Source organism: Microtus pennsylvanicus, chromosome 3, assembly GCF_037038515.1.
Source record: "Microtus pennsylvanicus isolate mMicPen1 chromosome 3, mMicPen1.hap1, whole genome shotgun sequence".
Taxonomy (NCBI): Eukaryota; Metazoa; Chordata; class Mammalia; order Rodentia; family Cricetidae; genus Microtus; species Microtus pennsylvanicus.
The window spans coordinates 14,778,380-14,794,845 of NC_134581.1; the positions used below are offsets into that span (position 1 = coordinate 14,778,380).

Sequence of the window (16,466 nt, forward strand, 5' to 3'; positions counted from 1 at the left end):
TCCTAGCAGATGGATGGACAAAACTGCAAGTGAACATTCGCTGAGATGGATACAGGGATAGCGATACAGAGCGGACAGAAGAACGACTACAGACGATGGAGAAATAAATGGCTATATGATGGCTCAGCGAGTTAAGGGCACTGAGATGACGTAATCCTTGGGACTCATGGTGGAAGGAGAGAACCAACTCCCGCGGGTTGTCTTTTGATCTCTGCAAAAGCATTGCAACAGGCTTATGCTGGCTCCCGCCCCCTACACACACACACACACACACACACACACACACACACACACACACACACACACTATAATAATTTTTAAAAATGGGTGAACAGATGAGTGGACAGATGGACAAAACAAAAGCCATAGGGTGCCTGAAAGAAGAGTGGATTTAAAGTCCTCTGTAAACTGGTGGGTCTGAAGACAGGTCTATTACTCTCCAAAGCATACAAGTTACATAAGACTCCTTTGTCCTGGAGCCTGTGTTATTCAGGAGGACGCTGGCCTGAACGAGTAAGTGTGAGGTCAGGAACGTGACAGGTACCACTGACACCGGGAGGAACCTCCTACTTGGCCACTAGCCTTTTCCTAAAGGAGGTCAGTGTTGCAACCCTGCATCCTGGGCATTTGCAATGGTGTAGCTCAAACATTTGGAAACTCAAGTGTTTATTGTTAAGTACCTACACTCTGCAGGAAATACAGCAAACAAAAGTGTGTATTTTTTTTTAACTCCCTGATCTCTTAGAGGTGGACAAGAGAGAGCTACTATCATCATCAGATTCCTCGTGGACTCTCCTTCCTTGTAGAATCTCCTTCCGCGAGGCTTTTGTGGCTCTATGCTCACTAGGCTTCTTCTGATTTTTTATTTTTACACGTTTCCCTCTGTCTAGACCCACTTACCCAGGCTCATGGTTTTGCTTTTAAAATATTGATTGATTTGAGTAGGGGTCCCCCGCTGAAGCTCAGGCTGACATCAAAACTAAGCAATCTTCCTGCTCCAACTTTCCATGGGCTGGGATTTATAGGCATAAAGCAACAGGCCCAGTTGTCAGGCTCACAACTTCAAATACCAGCTTCATGTTAACCAACCCCAAACGTGTTTGCACAGTTCAGTCTCTCCCTGAGATTCAGCTGTTGATAGACCTGCACTCTGGTTTTGTGTGCCCCTTGACTATTTTTCTTGTCTTTGTTATTGTTTTGTTTGTTTTGCCTTTATCTGTTGTGCCAGGAAATTGTCTCAAGAATAAGGTCACTGACGTGACCACGACTTCCATATCTAAACCCCTACATGTCTCTCCAGGTCAACGTCAGAGTTCCCACCCAGTCCCTTGTTGTTCCCCTCGCTGCCTTCAATCCACTCTCCACATGTCAGCTTATGAATTAGTAGCCACTCCCCAAAGATGCTCCAGAGCCAGCTGGATTCTCAGGACTCCCCACACCCACCTACCTGTGTCTCCATTGCTGGCCTCCAGCTTAGCCTCTGAGCGTTCTTCATGCTCCTGTTCTGCCCAGCCTCTGGCTCAGGGGTGGCCCTCCTGTTGCTCTCCACGCCTGGAAGCGCAGGCTGTGGGCTGTGCCCCAGCACTCACACAGGCTCTCATTTCAGACGGTGACTTCTCTCTCTGTCCCTCTCCCCGCTGCACTGGCCATTGCCTTTATCGTCTGTCCTGCTCTACTTTTCCCCCCATAACAATTATCATCTTACTGAATATGTTTTACCTTTTTTCTTATCTGCATTCTCACACATCCCTCGATGGTCTTCTCCTGCCTCCAGCTCCCAAGGCTGGCATTACAGGCGTACACTCCTTGGCGTTTTTGTCTGTGTCTTCAGGGCTGCATGTGTCCTAGGTAGGCACTCTGTCACTGGGACTCTATCTAAAGCCCGTGCGCCCTTTCTAAAGTAGGGGGGGGTGTTTTTGTTTTCTTTAGAGATGTGTCCTGAGTACCTCAAAGACCAAGTAAGTTCCAGAATTACCTGCAAATTGATTTACCTTAAAGAAGCCACAGAGTATTCAGTGGTAAATGCTATAGAGGGAAAAAAAATGACAGTGAGAAGTTAGAGCAAGGGGAGACTACTGTAGATGCCATTATGGGCCTGGTGGCTGTGCTGTGCTATCCCAATCTCAAGACTGTTTTTGACAGACTAGGCTGGTCTCCGAGCAAGGCCTTTTCTTCTCTGAGCAGGACCAGAATTGGCTAGTTAGACTTAAAAGTCCTGGTTGAGGTCTCCCTTAGAGCAGTCTCACGTACACACTGTAGGCAATTTCACTCTTTAAAAAAAATTTATTTGCCGGGCAGTGGTGGCGCACGCCTTTAATCCCAGCACTTGGGAGGCAGAGGCAGGCGGATCTCTGTGAGTTCTAGACCAGCCTGGTGGTACAAGAGCTATTTCCAGGACAGGCTCCAAAACCACAGAGAAACCCTGTCTTGAAAAAACCAAAAAAAAAAATTTATTTATGTGCATTGGTGTTTTGCCTGCATGTATGTCTGTATGAGGGTGTCGGGTACTCTAGAACTGGAGTTACAGACAATTGTGAGCTGACATGGGTGCTGTGCTGTCTGGAAGAGCAGCCAGTGCTCTTAACCTCTTAACTGCTAAGTCATCTCTCCAGGCCTGAGAATTCCTTTCTTTAATGAACAGACTCAGACACTCAGAGGTACAGCCCCCTGCAGCCCCACACCCACCTTACTTAGACAGCCATTTCCGAGAAGAGCTAATCCACAAGGTATAGCATATTCCTCAGCAAAATAATAAGATATCTGCCAAACTACGCAGATATGAGCCCTTCACAGCTGTCTTCCCTGATAAGACCTAAACCACCAGGCACTGCACCATTAGAACGCTGCCCATGCTGAGCTGTTGGCAGAGTGCTTGCCTAGCGTGCCTGGTTCAATCGCCAGCATCTATAACCTGAATGTGGTTCCACATACCTGTAACCCTAGGACTCAAGAAGTGAGGCAGGGGGGTCAGAGGTTGAAGTTCAGGGTCATCCTGCTCTATACAGCAGGTTTGAGGCCTAGGCAACAGGAGGAGTCTTCGCCAAAGAAAGAAGAAAGTCCGCTTGATGGGCTACATGGAAATCCCAACATAAAAACAAGACTTTCCCACGTGTGTGTGCAGAAGTTCTCCATCTGCACCACTGTGCTTGTACAGTAGCAGTGTATCGGAGAAATTTTTATTTCTGTCACTACAGCTGTCTCTTCCTCTTCTTCCTCCCTCTCCTTCCCCCTCCTCCTCCTCCTTCCCTTTCTCTGAAAAGTCAGCAGACTCAGTTTGCCCTCAAACAGCAAGAGCAATTTTGGTCTGAGAGGCTGGTGGCCCCAAACCCTGTGGCTTAGTAGTCAAGGTGACAAGAAATGAGCCAGCCTGAGAATGAGTTTGAATAGTTGAGAGAAGGGAGCCGGATGGACTTATAAAGTCAGGCCCAGAAACTACTTTTTTTTTTTTTTTTGGTTTTTCGAGACAGGGTTTCTCTGTGGTTTTGAAGCCTGTCCTGGAACTAGCTCTTGTAGACCAGGCTGGTCTCGAACTCACAGAGATCCGCCTGCCTCTGCCTCCCAAGTGCTGGGATTAAAGGCGTGCACCACCACCGTCCGGCCAGAAACTACTTTTTGAGTAAACAGTTTTTTGAAACTGCGGGGTGGGAGACAAGCCAGATTGCCTAGAATTGCGGGCTCCATGGTGTGTGATGGCGGTGGCCACTTTAAGGGAACCTAAGAGCAGTGGATTCTTAAAGCCTTGGGCCTGATTTATGGCTCTTTTTTTGTCATTGTTGTTTTGTTTTGTTTTGTAGGGGGGCATCCTTTACTACTTCTTTGATTTCTGAGTCGGGATCTTATTCTGCAGCTCAGGCAACTCACCACACAGCGCAGGCTGACCTCAAACTAGAGCCAATCCTCTGTTCTTAGCCTTCTGATCGCTGGGATCCCAAGCATGAGCTGCTGCAATGACGCTGATCTTCTGCCTTCGGTAAATTCTAAGTTCCTCCACAACCTATACAGCCGCCAGCTGTCAATACTTACCCTAGTGCAGCAAAGACTAGCCCCAGGGTTTGGTCTCAGAAGCCTCCACCCAAATTTAGCTTCTGCCCTGAATACCAGACAGTGGTATCAGCACCTATGACTGATGAGTAGAGGCCCAACAGGCACCAGGTTCAGGTCCTTACAGGCCATTGTTCCACCTTCTCTCAACCAAGCTTCCATTCCAGGGCTCCTACATGTGGAGCGGAAAGCTGGACAAGTTAGCCCTAGCGTAGTGAATTCATTCTCATTCCTTTTGCCAAGTGCTTACAGTTGACATGGACTAGACCCTGGGAACGTGGCAGGAATGGATTTAGCAAGAATTTTATTGAATGATGGGACTTGTGCCCTGTGAGGATGGAGAATGGAAGACAAAGGATGGGAGACAAGGGCTGGATCCGATGGACCGTAAAAGAATAAACCTTAATCCCAAGGCAGGGGAAGGTGCCTCGGTGCAGGTGATGTCTGAGCTGATGAACCCGAAGGTGTCCTGCTGCACGGGGAATGGCCCAGAGGAACCCACCAGGAGACAGGGCAGGTGATGACCCAGGGGAACCTATCAGGAGACGTGGCAGGTGCAAAGATGCTGAGGTAAGCGCAAGTTTGGCTGGGTGAAGGAATGTGATCTAATGGAAAAATAGCCCCAAATTTCAGGGAAGGATGCACATTGCTCAAAAGTATTAGGCATCAGAGATCTCAAGATCAGGCCCAAGCAAACCACAGGAATTCCAGGGGAGAAAAAAAGAAGGGCTGTCAAAACAGAGTCAAATTACAAAGGCAAACTTCTGTAGAAGGAAGGGGAAAGGAAAGAGAAACTCTAAAATGTTTTAAAATTGATTTTTATTTATGTGTGTGTGCCTGCTTGTCAGTGTGTACAGCATGTGTATGCAGGTACCCAGGAAGCAAGAAGAGGATCATGAGTGCTGGGAAGAGCAGCAAGTCCGCTTATCGGATGAGCCCTCTCTCCACCCCTCAGTAAAGTTATCAAACTCCAAGGATAAAGAATAATAAGGTATGAGATTATATGAAACAAGTCACGGTTCAAGGAAGAGGGCCAGGTAACCCTAAACCCTCTATACCACAGGCACAATATGGTCCATCTACACACAACCGAGGGATAGTCCTTCCATCTAGAAGGGGGCAGTAACTCAGTCTGGATAAAAAGAGGGGGAGTCTGGGGTCAGGCCGACAGAACTCATCTGACCTCAGAAGCTGGGCCAGGTCAGCCTGTGTAGTACTTGGATGGAAGGAGAAAAAGTTATAGTACCATGAGGAGAGGAAGCGCCTCCCCAGCTGAGAGTCAAGTAACCACATTTGCCTTTCTCTCCTCTCCCCCTACAAACCTCTAGGAGCCTCACCATAAATCCCTTTTATGGCAAAATGAACTATCCTAACCTCTTTGTGCCAATTTACCGGCTCCTGGTTTAATCTTTCAGATGGTAATCCTATCTCAGCACGTCCAGGGCCAGCTTACAACCTCAATTACTGGAAAAGGAACTAGAGACGGAGGAAGAGAGAGTCCCTTGGAAACTGTTAATGTTCAAATTCTAAAAACTTCCAAACCCTTTATATAGTCACCAATAATATACACTTCCCAAACAGTACCTCCATCCGGGGAACAAGCGTTCAACAAGAGCCTACGGGAACACTTTACAGCAGGCACTCCGTGCTGCTCTTGCACACGCCTCAGGCCATGGCCGTCTCATGACATAAACTTCACTTGTTCCAATCATTTTGTTTCGTTTTTCAAGACAGGGTTTCTGTGTAGTCGTCCTGGCTGTCCTGGAACTCTGTAGACCAGAGATCCACCTGCTTCTGCCTCCCAAGTGCTGGGATTAAAGGCGTGCGCCGCCACCACCATTTGTTCTGATTTTGAAAAGTTTCCATTTAAGAAAAAAAGTCCCCAACATTTTTAAAAGCCAAAATTGTTTAAAAATTCCAAACATCATCTGAGACTCGAGACAATCTAGCCGTGATGCTATAATAATAAAAAAAAAAAACGGTGTGAATGCTTGCGAGATGACTGACGAGGGCATCAGCATGGAGACTGGGGAAGGGGAATGGAAAGTGGGAGAGAGAAGCACAAAGACCAGCTTGCCTGCCTCTTCAGAGGAGCTGTGGAAAAGAGGGGGGAACGGGTGGAGCTTGTCTCTCTCTTTTTTTCCAAGACAGGGTTTCTCTGTGTCGATTTAGAGTCTGTCCTGGAACTCGCTCTGTAGACCAGGCTGACCTCAAACTCACAGAGATCCACCCTGCCTCTGCCTCTCCAGTGCTGGGATTAAAGGCATAAACCACCACTGCCTGACTTGGAGCAGTCTCTTGATCAGAGCATTGCGCATGTGCACAGAGACGAAGTAGTCAGGACCCTGAGCCGGCCAGAGTACTGCCTGGATACTGGCAAGTGTATGGGCACATCCTGCCAGGTCCCCAAGGACAGGCAGTGCAGACCACTGAATGCTAACAGTCCTCCCTTTGTTTATTATAAAAAGCGCGAGGACGGGGGCTGGAGAGATGGCTCAGAGGTTAAGAGCACTGGCTGTTCTTCCAGAGGTCCTGAGTTCAATTCCCAGCAACCACATGGTGGCTCACAACCATCTGTTCCGAGATCTGGCGCCCTCCTCTGGCATGAGGGCATACATGGAGGCAGAATGTTGTATACATAATAAATAAAAAAATCTTTTAAAAAAAAAAGCGTGAGGAGTAAGAAAGGGGTAGCAGGTGAGGCGGGATGAGGGTGCTGAGTTCTCGAGACTGCTTCCTGCTGACCTGGGGTGTTGCATGTTGGGGACCTGAGAAAGCTGGGGTGCTGACCACATCCTGGGGTGGCTGGTTGTTTCACTGCTGTCCAGGCTCTGTGGAACTGTCCGGTACCTCTTGGACCTGGTAAGATACTGGCAGAGCAGAGGATAAAGTTAAGTTTAGGTGTTACAGGGTCCCACAGGCCTCCCTTGGGGAAGGAGACAAGGAGGCACAGTCAACGACGACGCACACACTAGGAGCAGGTAACAGCAACAAACCAGATTTATCAAGGAAGGGGCAAACCTTATATCTCCCCCACCCCCCCACCCCCCCGCCAGGGGAAGGATCTGTTGTCCTGCCATCTGCAGATGTGACTGGGCTGCTTTTCCTTGGCCCACGTCATCTCTCGCCATGGCTCGGTTGTTGTCGTCAGGGCCCTCAGGCAGACGCAGGCTGGCTTTCAGGAAGTATTTCCTGCACATGCTCCTAATATTGGTCAGGACCAATTAGATTGAGCTTAGTCATCCCACATGTCCACCCCATTTATTATTTTTACAGGACGCGCTCAGAGGGAGCTAGGATGCCTTGCCCCGGCTTTGTTGACCCCACCTCAGGAGCGCTCAGCATGAACGGTGCTAGACTGGCCTGCTGAACAGACTCTTCTGCATACTTGACTACCATCCCTCAAAGACCATCAGTTCTGGCAAGCAGGCAGGGTGGTGGGTCAGGCAGTAGCCATTGTATCTCAGTAAGCCATGCATGCCTTACCTTTCCAGGAGGGCTTCGTTCTGGATAAAGAGCTGTTGGTACCTGAATGGTCGCCTTGATACCGCTTTTTGTTGATGCGTATGCTGTAGGAGACACTTTAACAAGAGAAGAATTAGCAGTACCGCCCTGACGAGCAGAGCATATGTAAGGATCCAGGAGGGATCAAAAGTCCTTTTAAATTGTTCCAAACCTTAGTCAAACAATCAGATTCCAAGGACGTCCTGGGACTAATTATATTTAAACTATGAATTTGCTCCCAAAGTAATATGGAATAGCTAAGGAGCTTATCCAACCAGGTACCTTAATGTATTGCATCAGTTGAAGTCTTTCTAAGGAGGTATTAGGAACCTTGTAGTGGTTGAGGCAAAACACCTGATATTTAGGGTCACGTGCTAGAAGTGACATGTCCCTCGCCAATGTCAGTTCCTCAGCCCAGAGGTCAGTTTGTTGTAATATATGTATAGCTGATGAAGGTGTTGACTGGCCGTGTGTGTTAGTGATACCACTCCAGCCACAGCCCCTCCCACTCACAGCACAATGGCCATGATGGTAGTGGCCATAATCCCTAAGTCTCTGTCCTACCTACCTCCTCTAATTGAGTTTGGGCCATAATGGTAATGATGTGGAAGTGGGTAGCATTGACAGCAGGAACCCAAATGACTGCTGGTTCTCTCATTAGAATGGCTGTGTGCAGGCCAGCAGGCTGTCAGGAAGCACGTTTCATGGGAACAATTGAGAGTATCTATGCGTCATAAGTATTAGTTACCAAAAAGAAGATGGGGGACTGGTGTGGAAGGTCCTTCTGTCTATGTGTTGCTTTTATTGGTTAATGAGTAAAGAAACTGCTTTGGCCTATAGCAGGGCAGAACAGAGGTAGACGGGACACACACATACACACTAAACTGAATGCTGGGAGAAAGAAAGCGGAGTCAGGAGAAGCCATGTAGCCCGCAGGAGACAGACACAGGAACTATACCCTGAAAGTCACAGCCTCATGGTAAAACACAGATTAATGGAAATGGGTTAATTTAAGATATGAGTTAGCCAGAAATACGTTTAAGGTATTGACCAAACAGTATTGCAAATAATATAGTTTTTGTGTGATTATTTTGGGAGTCTGGGCAGCAGGGAACAAACAAGCAGCCTCCTACAACAGGGGGCTGAACACAGGCCAGGGTGGCCTTCCAGTCAACTTTGTGGGCTTGTGACACAGTTACTGTACATTGTTCTGCCTGTTGCTTAGTGTAACTTTTATAGAAGTCAGTTCCACTAAAGAGGCTACCTCCCTTTATGGGTGTCAAAGGGCACATACATATCAAGACAGTTGAAGGGGCCACACAAATCCCAGTTGCCTCTAGTGGGATCACACCTACATTTTATGGGGTCTCTTCTGACAAATGGGGTAATGTTGGATTTTTGTCTAGGGCCATTATTAGCTTCAATGAGGCCAGGTCCCAGAGGGGCAGAGGGGGAAATGGGTGTGGACCTGGGGACTGATGTTTTCTCCTTTTCTCTCTCCTTTTCCCTCTCTATATCCTTTTCCTTCCCTTCCTCCTTTTCTTTTCTTTTCTTTTCTCTCTCTTCAGCCTCCTCTTCATCATCAAATTTTGAGGAAATATTGAACATGGATGGAACGAAGGTGAAAGGTAAGTTGGCATTACATTGTGACTGGCAGTGTTGATTGTGGGCTTTGATCACCTCTGCCAAGGAGGATTTCAAACTGATGATTATCGCCAATGAGATATTAATGAAGGATAATTGAGGGGTCACTCCCTAGGCTACCTCTTTTCCTAGCCAGAAACAAAACCTACATCCAGAGCTTAGTCTTCCACATATTTGCTGGGAAAATCCATGGTGCTAACACCATGGTCTCTGTCCAAAACCTTCTAGGTCTGTAGTTGTGGCCCGAAGTCCTCAGCTGGTTAAAAGCGATTTGAGGGCCCCCATATGAGCCTCCTGACAGTGAGAGGGAAAATTAATTACCCATAGTAAGAATGCAACAAACGACAGACAAGCGACAGGCAGAGTGGAAGGATATGTCAGACCGGAGTGTCTTGTGCTTTGTGGGGAGTTCTGGGGTTTTTTTGGCTATGGCCATATGCTGGTACCGGGACTTATGGGCAGGGCCAAAGGTGAGTGTCTACACCAGGGGAATGGTCAGAGGCAGGTAGCCCCGCCAGAGACCCAACTGCCAGTATTGAATGGAAGGCAAAGCCACCAGTGAACTAGAAAGTAGATTTGATGCAGGTGGGGGAGAGGGGATCTGTTACAGGTAGAGCATGTGGGGAGGGTCCCTGCATGAAGTGGGTACCTTTGGCAGGCCCTGCCAAGGTATGCCACTAAACAAACATGCCACACACAACAGAGTTAGTGTAAGAGGAAATGAGATTCAAAGAAAGTAGTAAGAGGCAAGAGAGGAGGCAAAGAGAATGAGTTCTTCCTTTTAAAGGGTGTGCATGTCACATAGCTGATGGCAGAAAAGGACCTGGCGACACATAACTGCCTTGGCAGCAGAGGCAGGCTGTTGCTGAGGAAGCTGACATTGGAACTCTTTAATGAAAGAAGCAGAGTTATAAAGAACAGAGAGAGGGCTTGGAGTGAAGCTAAGATAAAGGTTGAAAATAGGGCACCACCTTCCAATTATAGCACCACTGGCAGAATGTTGCAGAGGTCCCGTAAATTATCATAAATTACGCCAGGAAGCAGCCATATGGATTGACATTCAAGGGGTATTGAGACCAGGTCTGACTGCAAAGGTGGACACAGTTCCTTCCACGAGGGAGGCAGAGAAATAAGATCCAAGGTCTGTGATTCCTAGCATCCCACGAATTCAGAGAGGATCGAGTTAATTAAGCAAGGGCTGTCCTGTGCGTTGCACCTTTGTGCAAAGAACAGGGACAAAGGACTCTGATCCAAGAGAGCTGTGGTTGCCTGGTACCAGGACTTATGGGCAGGGCCCAAAGGCGAGAAATCACATTTGAGAGAGTAGGCCTCACTCATGGGAACAGTGGGAAGTGACTGGAGGTGAGAATCAATGACGAGGGTCAACTGTAGTTGGGGGTTCCTCCACTTCCAAGGACACCAGAGAGGTGCCACATGCCCAGCAGTCACTCCCACGGATCCAGGGGAGCATTTGGTAAAATCAAAATATAGATTACATATTTCCAAAACCCAACAACATGGAGGGAAGCTCTGCACTCCAAAGGGAAGAATGGAGGCATAGCGAGGAATTCTTGAACAAGACTGAAACCTGGCAGAACAAAGACTGGATGCTGAGGCTCAAGTCAGGCATCTGGAGCTCAGGATGGCCCCTTGGCCTTTGGGCCCTAGGTACCCTGCCCCCTTTGCTCTGCTGCCCAGAATACACAACTCCCGCTGGAGTTGGCAAAATTCTGTCTAGGCACATTGCTATAATCCAGCACTCCGGAAACAGACTCAAGGAGCACTCCATGAATCCAAGACCAGTCTGGTCTACATGGTGAACTGCAGGCCAGCCAGGGCTACTCTGTCCCCAAAGCAAACAAACAAGCAAACAAGCAAGCAAGCAAACGAGGACATTGGACTGGATTCTTCTTTGACTTGCCTGTGCCTGCGCTCTCAACTGTGCCTTTCCCTTTCTTGAATAACTTTCTATTTTCAATGAACTTCATTCTGCTCTGCCTCATACTGGCTTGTCATGAAATTAATTCCTGAGTCAAAACCAAAGATGTGGTTTTACCTAAGCTGCATTACCTATCAATGGAACTTTTACCTAAGCTTCATTACCTATCAATGGAACTTTTACCTAAGCTGCATTACCTATCAATGGAACTTTTACCTAAGCTGCATTACCTATCAATGGAACTTTTACCTAAGCTGCATTACCTATCAATGGAACTTTTACCTAAGCTGCATTACCTACCAATGGAACTTTTTAAACAACTGCAGGGTGACAACACAGGGTCGTGGGAAAATATTGAGTTGACCCTCTGAAATTGTGAATATTCAACTATTTCGGTCTACAAAAATTGGTAGCTTCACACAAGTAATTGAATGAAAACATAAAACCATGAAGTAAGACATGGCAGAAAGCAAACATGAAGCGAATGGAGGTAGAGAGTGGTCCAGGAGCGGCTCTCAGCATCTCTTCTGGGCAGTCTTCACCTTACAGAGCATTCAGCATCCTGAAGAGGTTGCTGCAATCCTAACCTAGTCCTAATCCCGATGTCATAAATAACATGTTTAAAAGTTCCATCTTAAATTTGATATGTGTGAAATTGTACAATATGCTTCTTTGAAATTATTTTGATATTCTTTTGAATTTTCATACATATATGTAACATATCTTGGTCATATCCATCTCCCCTCTCCCCAACCTGCCCCTCCCAACTTTGTGTCTTTTTAAAAAATATTTACTTTATTAAAAGAGAGAAACAGGGAGAGGTATAGGTACTTGTGGAAGTCAGAGGCATAAGATCCCTAGAAATGGAGTTCTTTTATAGAGGCAGTCTACAGAATGGGAAAAGATCTTCACCAACCCCACATCGGACAGAGGGCTGATCTCCAAAATACACAAAGAATTCAAGAAATTGGTCATCAAAAGAAGAAATAATCAAATAAAAATGGGGGGCGCTGGAGAGATGGTTCAGCAGTTAAGAGCACTGGTTGCTCTTCCAGAGGTCATGGGTTCAGTTCCCAGCAACCACATGGTGGTGGCTCACGACCATCTGTAATGAGATCTGGAGCCCTCCTCTGGTGTGCAGGCAGACATATATTCAGGCAGAACACTGTATACATGATAGATAAATAAATCTTTAAAAAAAAAAGAAAAGAAAGATACTCTTGGTCTTTCCTCACTGTCTTCATTAAAAAAAGAAAAGAAAAATGGGGTACAGACCTAAACAGAGAACTCTCAACAGACAAATCTAAAATGGCTGAAAGACACTTAAGGAAATGCTTAACATCCTTAGCCATCAGAGAAATGCACATCAAAACAACTCTGAGATTTCATCTTACACCTGTAAGAATAGCCAAGATCAAAAATACCGATGACAACTTACGCTGGAGAGGATGTGGAGTAAAGGGAGTGCAACTGGTACAACCCCTTTGGATGTCAGTATGGCAATTTCTCAGAAAATTAGAAAACAACCTTCTTCAAGACCCAATAATACCACTTTTGGGTATATAACCAAAGGATGCTCAATATTGCCACAAGGACATGTGCTCAACTATGTTCATAGCAGCTTTGTTTGTCATAGCCAGAACCTGGAAAAAACCTAAATGCCCCTTGACCGAAGAATGGATAAGAAAAATGTGGCACATTTACACAATGGAGTACTACTCAGCAGAAAAAAAAATGACTTCTTAAAAATTGCAGGCAAATGGATGGATCTAGAAATAATATTGAGTAAGGTAACCCAGACCCAGAAAGACAAATATCATATGTACTTGTTGGGACCATTTGGAGTCCTGGCCTCCACCTGCTCTTCCCTGCTAGAGATCTTTACTTTCCTTCTGACTTGAGTTACTGAAAGCTGTGTCAAAGTTGTTTACCAGCTCTGCTTCACGAGCACGGGTTGCCTTGGTCTTGAGGATCAGAGGATAAGGTTTTCACCTGTTGGCCCACCTGACTGTTGGGTATATAAGCCTCCGTGGTGCTATTGAATAAAGGGCTTCTTACCAGTGACTAGAGGTCTGTGTCTCTGTCTCTCTGTGTGTCTTTGTGTGTTTCAATCTCCAGCCCCTTGCCCAAAGCTCGCGAACTGTATGGTAGCGCATAGAGTGCAGACAGGCGTTGTGCACTGCATGTACTCATAAGTGGCTTTTAGACATAAAGCAAAGAAAACCAGCCTACAAATCACAATCCCAGAGAACCTAGACAACAATGCGGACACTAAGAGAGACATACATGGATCTAATCCACATGGGAAGTAGAAAAAGACAAGATCTCCTGAGTAAATTGGGAGCATGGGGACCTTGGGAGAGGGTTGAGGGGGAGGGGACAGGCAGGGAGGGGAGCAGAGAAAAATGTAGAGCTCAATAAAAACAATAAATAAAATTTAAAAAGAAAAAAGGAGTTCTAGACAGTTGTAAACACAGGACCTTGTGCTGAGAACTGCACTAGACTCCTTGCCAAGAGCAGAATGTGCTCTTAGCTGCTGAGCCGTCTCCAGCCCTTAGTCAGTTAGCAGTGCTGCCAACATGCAGAGGTGTGTGAGGACTTCCAGGGTGACAAGGGTGACATAAGTGGCCATGCCCACAAAGAAATGCGGCTTTCCCTCCTCCACTTTTTTTCTTTTACAAAGAGATGGGAAGTTGCGTTGTCAGGCTGATCCCAAACTCCTGAACTCAAGGGATCCTTCTTTCCTGTCCCCCACGTACCTGGGACCATGGGTGTGTGCTACCAGGCCCAGCACATTCAGCTTAAAATTTACTTACTGTGTGTACATGCATGAACACACAAGTAGATCCCTGGACAGCTCTCTCCTTCCACCATGCGGGCTTCGAGGATCAAACTCAGGTCATCAGGTGGGGATGGGGCAGGGAGCAAGCAACTTCACCTGCAGAGCCATCTTCCCAACCCCATGTCTAGCTTTTTCAGTTCAGCATTGTATCTGTCAAATCTATTCATGTTTTTGTCTTTTGTTTGTATATACTGATAGACTTCTTTTAGTTGCAATGTATTACAATATTCCATCATATGATTAACATAAGCTGTTCAGTTATTCGTCCGGGCATCCATTAGTGGGCATCTAGGTTGATTTCTGATTCTGACTGTTGTGAATATGGCTGCAATGGACACTCTCTTACAAGTCTTTGGTGGACATACCACTTGTTTTCACTGAATAGGATCCAGTCTCTGTGCCTTTCCTCCACCCTCAATATTATTGGCTTCTGTCCTCATGTTCAGGAGTCAGTACTGAAGGATGGCTGCATCCTTGCCACATATTACATCAGTGTCCAAATCACAGCACAGGCTGACACTAGCCAGGCCTGGCCCTTTTATTGGGTAAGCAAACATCCCAGAACCTCCTAGAGATCCACGTGTTCTCACAGAATAAACGTGAGTTACCTATGGCTGCCCTGCAATGCAAGAAGCTGAGAAGACAGGACTGGCTTCAGGAGGCGTCTGTGACTTGATATAGGATGTTTCCTATTCGGGACAAAATCTGGGTTTGCTAATTGGGGGCGGGGAAGGTAAGAGAAAAAAGTAGGTGTGAGGAGTGTGGGCAATGAAACTGTCCTGTGCGATGCCGTCGTGACCACACCTACCAGGGCATGTCTGCAGGACTCATAGGTTCTATATACGCCGAGTCATGACCACACCTGCCATTACACGTCTGCAGGACTCATAGGTTCTATATACGCCAAGTCATGACCACACCTACCAGGGCATGTCTGCAGGACTCGTAGGTTCTATATACGCTGAGTCATGAACACACCTGCCATTACACGTCTGCAGGACTCATAGGTTCTATATACGCTGAGTCATGAACACACCTGCCATTATATGTCTGATGGGGGAGTGTCATATATCAATCTGTTGATTTCATTGGTTAAGCAATAAAGAAACTGCTTGGCCCTTATAGGTTAAAACATAGGTGGGAGGAGTAAACAGAACAGAATGCTGGGAGAAAGAAGCTGACTCGAGGAGTCGCCATGATTCTCCCACTCCAGGCAGATGCAGGTTAAGATCATTCCTGGTAAGCCAGCTCATGGGCTACACAGATTATTAGAAATGGGCTAGTCCAGGTGCGAGAGTTAGCCGAGAAAAGGCTAGATATAATGGGCCAAGCGGTGTTTAAAAGAATACAATTTGTGTGTTGTTATTTCGGGGCATAAGCTAGCCAGGCGGCCAGGGTGCTGGGGACGCAGCCCCACCGCTCCTATTACAACAGAGTGGCGCCCTACGTGATGGACTAAATCCACTTAAAAACCTGAGAAGGCTTAAAAATAAGGGAGAGAGAGTTTAACACAGATTTTTGCTGTTTGTTGGTGGCATGCTTTAGAGAGATTTCCTGATTCGGCAACAGCAGCAGAAAAAATGCTGTGTCATTTTAAAGCACAGCTTCTTGGGGCTGTGCAGCTAGTGCAAACTCTGGCTTTAAAGCATTTCAATGGATTTTATGGGACTGGATGTTTGTGTTCCCGCTTGGGATCGAAAGGAGAGTGCTCTGAGACCGCGCCAATGGCTCAGCCCTCCCCGCCTGCACCTGGGCAGACTGCAGAATCAGGCTCAGGCAGGCAGCTCTGCGTGTCAGATTTGGCTGTAACTTGGATGAAAAGAGTTTCTGTGCTGCATGCTCAGTCTCAGAATTAAAGTGCTGAGTGCCGCTCCTACCTGGCAGCCCCAGAGCTAGCACAAAATGGTACGTTCTCCATTTTGAAATTTTCCTGACTCAGCAGCAGGAAAAAACTGGCTGCTTTAAAATGCCGGCTTTCTGGGCTGTGCCGCCATTGCGATCTCTGTCTGGCTCCTGCAGGAGTCAGAGCTTTTGAATGGAGGATTTGGAATAAAGTGCTACGATTTGTTTGATGGCAACTAGACTCGCTGTGTGCCTTAAAGGAAGTCATTGCCTACTGCGGCTCAGAGGCACAAGCAGCTCCGCTATGTTGGACTGGGTGGGGCCAGCAGGCAGTACCTGTTTTGACCTAGGAATGTCACAGCTTAGATTCTTAAGTGCTTAATGATTTAAAACTGCAAAACAAAGTGCTCCTAGATAGTAAAAAAATTGCAGATTCACAATAAAACAGATTCAGACATAAAAGACCACAGTGTTGGATGAGTGTACATAGGCTTGAGAGAGAGAAGAATAAGAATATAGAGAATAAAGTAAATGTCTTAAAAATAAAGGGTAAAGTCTTTAAAGAGACAGAGTACAGATAGTTGTAGATTAAAAGAAATAAAGAAAAATAAGCCACGTAAAAATGGAAAATTCACAGAGAGTCTGGATTCTTTG

At 46.6% G+C, this 16,466-nt stretch overlaps 1 long non-coding RNA gene across 1 annotated transcript in view; it reads left to right on the plus strand.

Annotated features, from left to right (window-relative positions):
- The window catches only part of LOC142845543 (uncharacterized), a 227,149-nt gene extending 210,974 nt beyond the window's left edge, over nt 1–16,175 (plus strand). The window contains exon 3 of the long non-coding RNA XR_012909951.1: nt 15,755–16,175. This is a non-coding gene — a long non-coding RNA (uncharacterized LOC142845543). The remainder of the gene's footprint in view (nt 1–15,754) is intronic.
- The last annotated feature ends 291 nt before the right edge of the window (nt 16,176–16,466 follow it).